Genomic DNA, 8,250 nt, shown 5'->3' on the forward strand with positions numbered 1-8,250 from the left:
TACTTTACAGATTACAGATTATATCAGTACCTAGAGACCAATTTTGTACTTGATAAAAGCTGTACAGTATCGCAAAGTATGAAACTATGATAATTTACTTAATCAGATCCCTACTGGATACTTATGATGTTTTCTATTTTTGTTATCACAAACAATGCTGCATTAAACATACTTATGCATTTCTCGTTTTGCATGTGTAAAAATAATGATCTTTAAAATGAATTACTTAATAGAATTGCTGTAATCAAAGTGTTTACATGTTTTTTTGGGGGGCGGGGGAAATTGGTGAATTCCTTTCCATGGGAGTCATATTAATTTATCCTTTCACCAAAATGTTTGAAAATTTCTATTTCATCTTACTATCAACCCCTAATTCAACATAGTATGTTCATTGTTTATACTTGCCAATATAAGGGGTGAAAAATGCTATTCACTGTCATTTAATTTGCATTTCTCTTATTATGAATTACGTTGATCATCTTTTCATATTAAAGAACCACTGTATGATTTTTTAAAAAATATCCTTAGCCAGTCAGGTACAGTGGTAGATGCCAGTAATATCAGCAACTTGGAAAGTTTGAGGCCAGCCTCAGCAACTTAGCAAGACTCTGTCTCAAAAAATAATTTTTAAAAATATCCTTAGCTAGTTTACTGGTAGGTTATTTGTCTCTTTTCCTAGTGGTTAGTTTGGGCTCTTTACATATTAAGAAAATTAGCCATTTCTCTGATATGAATTACAATCTTTTCCCCAGACTGCTTTGTATCTTGACTTTTATCTTTTTCTCATGGAGATCTTTTTTTTTTTTTAATTTTACACAATTGAGTGAAATATCAGGGTTTTCTTTTATGGTTTCTAAGATTGGTTTAAAATTAGAAATATTCTCCTTGCTGAGAAAATATTAAAAATTATCCTATGTATCTTATAATACTTCAATAATTTTATTTTTTACATTCAAATCTTTGTAAAGCTGGAATTTAAGTGGAGGTATAAATTCAAGTGTTATTTTCCAGATGACTAATATGTTGTACTGAATACAGATGAAAGGTTAATTTCATAATCCTGAATATAATGTTTATAAGTTATCACAGTACTTACAAGAGTAGTAAAAATATAAAGGCATAATAATAATAATAATAATAGCACAAATAAAAATAGTAACAAGAATGGTAGTTATACTTACTGGTGCTTAATATAGGGCAGGCACAGCTTTAAACATTTCATACAAATAATATAGGAAAATTATCTCTAATTCTAAGACTTGGCCAGCAGTACCATTCAGATTATTCCTACATTAAAGGATGACTTGATTATAGTATGGATAAAAGCGAAAATAACAAAATTCCTCAACTATATAGTGAATATGGGGAATGTTCCAAGATTTTAAATGCTTTGTTTATTTGTCTACTCAATAGTACAGTTAGTATTTGTGAATACAAAGATTTGCACTAGGGAAACAGGATAGAAGCTATAGCTAATCAGGCAAGGCACCACAATTATGGTTTGCATGTGTCAGGCATCACAGATATTCAGCCACTATACACCAGAATGATCTTCTGGCTCTATTCTGATGTTCATTTATACCTTCTGATTGCTTTTTTGTTGTTGTTAGTGCTGGGAAACAAACCCAGTTGCACATGCTATGCAAGTGCTCTACAGCCATATCCCCAACCCTGATAAATGTTTAAATAGAACTATAATGTCAAGTACCATAGCACTCCTTTATGTGCACTAAAAATACTCTAAAATTTTCCTATATTTTTTCTTCATAGCATTCATTACAACTTCATATTTTCATATAATTAGATTAACTTTCTGCCTCATTAAGTTCTGTGAAAGCTGGAACACAGCTGTTCTGCTCAACATTGCACTCAGTATCAAGCCACATAGGTACTAAATAGATATTTGTTAGTTGAATAATCTCATAAGTAGTCCTAAAATCAAACAAACCCAATTTTTAATTCTTTCTCTGCCTGTTTTTAGCTCTGCAACTTGGGTGTGTTTTATAGCTTCTCTATACTTTAGTTTCTTCACATGCAAATGAACATAATAATAAATATTACCTAATAAAATTACCATGAGAATTAAATTAAATAATACATCATCATCATCTTCATCTTCCTCAAACTGAATTCTAATTTTATATCCAGGGACTCTCAGCCCTGAGAAAATCTTATGGAACATAAACTATTTACTCGCTCCTGCTTGCAAAACCAGTCCTGCAATTACATATTCTAATGTGCAGTCTTTTCTCTGATCTTGTGACTCAAATTCTGGCATCCAAAATCCACCCCCAAGCACAAAGTTAAGGGAGTGAGAAACTAATTGTTTCTTTTACATACATGTTCTGGTTTTGCCTAAGGTGTTTCTGAGACTTTTAAAACCTTGGTGACAGACTCCACTACATATAATATAGAGATAAGGTCATCATCAGAACACACTTCAGTTTCTTTCTGCACTGCCTCTGCATGAAAACTCTTTCCTATATCTGACAAAATCCTATTTGTTCATTCACCCGAAATCTATTTGCCACATCAGTATTATCTATTAAGAAGTAATCTAGTAAGCAGGGATTTGATGAATAGGACATTATTCCTTTCCTTCAGGGATTTATAATCTGAGAAAGAAGACAAACAAAAAAAATCAGTGATAGTAGTATAGCTGTAATTTAAAGTTTTTCATCTGCCTTTCAAAACTCATATGAGTTACTCTCAAATTATCAGTTGGAACTATTTATCACTAAACCATTTATTCAATCTTTATCATATTTACAAAGAACTAGAGGGATGCAAGAGGGGATCTTTTAGAAGGATCAAGCCTCTTAACCTCAGATGACTTCTCCACGTAGCATCTGTGAGCATGTGCCCGGCTCAGATCTTCCTTATAAACTCCAGCTTGTTTAATTCACCTATCCTCTGGCCATCTTCATGTAGAGTTTCAGGAAATCATTGACCTCACAAGTCCCCAGTGAAATTCCTTATCATTCTTTCTAAATATGTCCTTAACTGCACCTATCACCTGCCCAGTTACCAAGTCAGAAACCTTGAATGGGGCTTAGATTTCTCCCCCTCCTTAAATCCCCACATATAATCATTGTTAATTTTATCATCTACCTATTTCCTTACTCTGTTCTTTACTCACTCTCTGGCTACTAGTTTCTTAATTCCTTCCCTCATCAACTCTACCCAGGCAACCACAAGAGCCTCCTCCGCTGGTCTTCCTGGTTCCGGTCAACTTTTCCACTTATCTCCAGTATTCCTTGCTACTGAAGTGTTGGTTCCAGTGCAAGAATTGGCTCCACCCTCCCCCATCCCAAGCCTTTAGTGGCTCTCCAACCCCACAGGGCAAAATCAAAGAGAGCCCATTGTGGTGTGCACACTCATCCTTGTGCAGCTGGTTTTTTCACCACCTCTGCTCTTGCACTCTATGTGTTAGCCAAAGTTAAATGTTCAGAGTTCTATGAGCACACTGTAACATTTTATCCTCCTATATCTTTGCAGATGCACCTTCTTTCTTTGTCTGGAATATTCTTTTCCTTCCTGTTCTGTCTAATGTCTAATCGTCTTCAAAGACTCTATTCGGGAGCTTCCTCCTTTGTAACATAGATCTCTGATTTACCAGAACTATAGTTGATGTCCCTCTCCTTTGTCCTACTGATGACATTTATATATGCCTCATCCTGCCCTTTCTTATTATATTGCCATTTTTTTACTTCAGTATTTCCTTCTACATGGTGACTTGAAACTATATCCCTTACATAACTCTTAAATCCACTGAGTTCTCTCTGTATCCCTCACCACCACTTTTGACCAAGCCACCGTCAATTCTCTCAGAACTACTGCAATAGATTCCTGACTTGTTTCTTTGCTTCCACTATTGTCACCTTATAACCCAGTCTTATTTTCTACAATTGGAGTACATTTTTAAAAATGCAAACTGATCATGTCACACATATGCCCTTCACCACTTAACATTAGTTAGAGGCATCCTCATTTTCCGTAGGACAAAAACCAGAATCTTAGGCATGTCCTTTGTAACCCTCAAAACCTCCCTGGTCTTTTCTTGTAAATATGATTCCTCCTTCTCCCTCTCTGTACTTGCTAAACCAACTACTAAATTCAGTTCCTGGAATTTACCATTAAACACACAGGGGTTGTAGGTTTCAATGGAAGGAAGTAGAGTCAGTAAAGATATTTGATTAGGTGGATATTGTGATGCAATTATACTGGAAGGGAAAAGGAGACCAATATATTGACTAATCAGATGAGTCCTGTGTGACCAGACAGAAAATTAGTGCAATAATCGGGGTGTGACTTATGTAATAGTAATGCACACCAAAGAGGCAGGCAGAGACATGATGTATTTCAAAGGAAAAATCTTCAGGATTGAATGGCTGGCTGATTATGAAGAATGAAGAAAATAATTAGGCCTAGGTAAATGGCTCCCTACTGACAAGAACAATGGAAGGAGATCTTGAGGTTAAAATAATGAGTTCTGCTTTGGACTTGTTAAATCAAGCTAAGAGAGAGCTCACAGAAAGAAATGTTCTCTAAAGGCAGCTCTTTTGGGAAAACTGTAAAGAGAAGGGGTCAGAAGGGCACAGTCATGAGTCAAGAGGAATAAGAGAAGCTATGAAGGAAACAAACTATAAGAGGTTGGCAGAGTCTGGAAGAGCATTATATCTTGGAAATTGGAAGAGAGGAGATTTCAAGAAGGAGCAGGTGGTCACCTGCAAGGTCATGGAAAATAAAGACCAAGGAAGGGCTTTTGGATTTTTTTTTTAAAAAGTAATGTCATTCTTGACATTATAGACAGTCTCTTTAGATGATAAGTAGGAGTAGAAACCAGAGAAGAGAAAACTGAGGAATAGGTCATTATTGACCTCTGAAAACAAAAATGGGTTTCTAATTGGTTTAATTTATAAATTTTTAAGAGGCTAAAGGTAAAGCACTATTCACTTACCAGACATCCTAAAACACATCCTTATGTTTAAGAATAGGCTGCTATATTTTGTAGGCAGCAACCAAAGACCACATAAAACACTTCTCTTAAAACCTCCAACATTGAGAAAGTTGTGAAAATTCCCAGTATGAAATGTTTTCAGAAGCTTTCCCCAGCTTCCATTTTTGCTTAGTCAGAAGAATATTTACAGCCAGTTGTTTTTCTAAGTGATGTCTGAATTCTGTCATTGCAACATGCAAAAGGGCAGCTGGCTGCTTTGTTCCTGTTTATGTTTTTCTCCTAAGAACATCAGACCATCAGGCCTGAAATAGCCCAACTCTCCAGCTGTCTTCACAAGATTCTATGGCATTAGAAAACATATAAACTCTTATGCATTCAACCTAAATTTTCATATAGACTAGCTTTCTAGCTTTCATCAAGGCAATGTGGAGCTGTACCCCAAAACTATTAAAAACAAATCATCTTTTCATTCACCATTTAATGGATTCTGTGTTTGCCAAATACTATCATGTTTCCTGAGAAGATAAGTTCCTGGTCTCAAACAGTTCATACTTTTTGGTGGTGAAATGTGCCCTTTTCCCTCCATGGGAAAAGAGGTAAAATCCAAGAAAAGTAGATATGAAGATGGGCTAAGAGTGAGGGGAATAAGGGGAACCAATGGATCCTCTACACCCGAAGAGAAACATTGTAGAGCATTACTCTACCCCCAAAATACTCTGTCCTTACTATCATCAAATGGGATGTGGACCAGCCTGGAAGCCAAGGGCTCTGTAAAGACAATTTCTTCACCTGAATAGAGGCATGGATTGTACTTGGCTTTTTCACTTTGGAGTGGACATCAATAATCATTTTCTCCTGCTAATAAGAAACCAAGTATGATTTGCTCTACATAAGTTAACATGAAGATTATGCAAGGGAATCAAGTGATCTAAATGTCTCTATCTAAATGAACCAATGCATTTCTGCTTTTCAGTGAAAGAATCTTGCTTGGTCTTTCAGTTGCAACAATGACTGTTTTTCATACCTTCTGAGGAGAAACTTCAAACTGAAGGAATCTGCCAAACCAACAAAATGGTTGCCAGGAAATGAGTTCAAATTACTGTATGTGCATAAGTGTAATATAAATATATATTTATTTATATGTATTTATTTGTATATAGAAATTTTTTTTTGCATGGTGCTGGGAAGCAAACCCAGGGCCTTGTGCATGCTAGGCAAGTGCTCTGCCACTGAGCTACATGCTTAGCCACTTTATGTAATATTAGGGTTAGTCATTTTGAAATGTTTGCATAGTTTTTCTTCTGACTATATCCCTTTCTTCCCAAAATATGAATTGGGTCATTCATTACTTGAATATTGATAATGACCATGATAACATCAAAAAATTTCTAGAGTTATAATTTTTTATATTTTTTAAAGGTTAAATTGTGTTCATCTGTTGTACATTTTTTATTTTTTAGTAATTTGCAACATGCTGCCTCTAAATTTCTCTTATTTTTCTGCTCTAAATTAATCAGCACTAGTCAACAGCTTTATCATGGTCAAAAGCAGGAGAAGAAATTATGTCTCATCTCTTTAGTAGAAAAATGCTGGAAAGTTCAATGTACAGTAGCAATTCCCCTGACATGAAACATTGAGATCACCTAGGGATACCATGCTTTTACTTATATCCTATTAGCATGAATGGATCCAAACAAATTATCTCTAATTGTTCCATTTTGCAGGGAACAGACATTAGATGAGCATTATTTCAGGTGTCAATGATTCAAAGGTCAATCAAGAACGTGAAATTTATAAGTATGGTGAGATTCTGAGCTTCTTGAAGTCAAGAAGTATTTTAAGTGTTTTCTAACTTGTTTCATCTACTAAGTTACTGCAGGAAATCAGTAATTAAAAAACATTTAGAATCACAGAATTTGAAAGCTAAGGGGGAGTATATACCATCTTGTTCAATAGAAATATGTAATCCATAGTGAGGTTCACAAACTTAATTCTATTTTCCAGTTATGACAGTTTTAAAAAGTGACATTAATTTTAATAACATTTTATTCAAGCCAAACTATGTGAAATATTATTATTTTAATATAATGAAAAAAATACTCAATTGTGGAATTTTATTTTCTTTTTTTGTACTGTCTTGTGTGTATTTTGCATTTAGAGCATACTCCAGTTTAGGCTAGACACATTTCAAGTGCTCAAGAGTCACCGTGTCAGCCAGCACAGATCTAGGGTCAAATCACAACACATTACAGATGAAAAGACAGAAATTCAAAGAGGTGAAGTGACCATCAATTTGATGAACTTGTTAAACCACGATGCAAAGAAAAGACCACCGACTCCAATTTTAAATCAAATTAAAGCAAGCTTGTAATTCCGACCAACTGAGACTGTCTTTCTCGAAATTCTTGGGTTAGGGGACAGTATTCCAGCTCTCTAGGAGTGCAGTTTTATAGCACAAAAAGTTGCAAAAAGGCGATGTCTTGAGAACTTACAGATAACAAGATTTTGACAAGCACAATACATAGGCAGGTAGTAGGTTAATGGTCTAAATGGTTCAGCACTTAGGAAGTAAATTTAGATCCCAACATCAGAATTTATGAAGCGCCATTAGGGTTTCAGAGAAGGTTGTTATCTGGTCAGGGAAAACCAGGCATGGGTGAGTTCAAGGCTTCGGCAGGCATTCTAAGTAAGTTTAAAACATCAAACGGCCAGGCCAAATTGAAATCCTAATATTTTACAGAAAACAGAAATGAATCTTTTATAACTTTTGACAAGATGGCTCCTGATCTTAAGAGGGAGTTAGGCTGGTTTATCAAACTAAAGAGAAACTTTGGAAGAAGGAAATATCATAGCCCAAAGTCAAAGGATTTCCCCATTGGGAAAGCTGTAGTGATTTTCCTCACGTACCAAGATCTCTTTTTCCCTTGCCTCTGGGTACCTTCACCCCTGGACCTGGGCAATGATGATGAGGTCATTGTCTTCAAGTATAGGCAAGTAGCCTGTTTCCAATATCTGAGTGTATTTGCTATGACCAACATTCAGATGAGACAGAATCACTTTTATGATGGTTCCCCCAACCATTCTCCAAATGTGGCTTCTTTGATATATTGATTAATAGTTTGAAACTAAAGAGAATTTCAGAATACACTTTAAGAATTCCATCATGAGGCTTCTATTGACATATGAAGACAGATTTTCATCTATTCCTGTTCACTATCTTGCTCCTCAGCAGTCAAAATGATTTAAGTCATGTAATAAAAAAAGATAATTAAAATGATTTCCAAGGGTCA

This window comes from Ictidomys tridecemlineatus, chromosome 4 (genome assembly GCF_052094955.1).
Source record: "Ictidomys tridecemlineatus isolate mIctTri1 chromosome 4, mIctTri1.hap1, whole genome shotgun sequence".
Taxonomy (NCBI): domain Eukaryota; kingdom Metazoa; phylum Chordata; class Mammalia; order Rodentia; family Sciuridae; genus Ictidomys; species Ictidomys tridecemlineatus.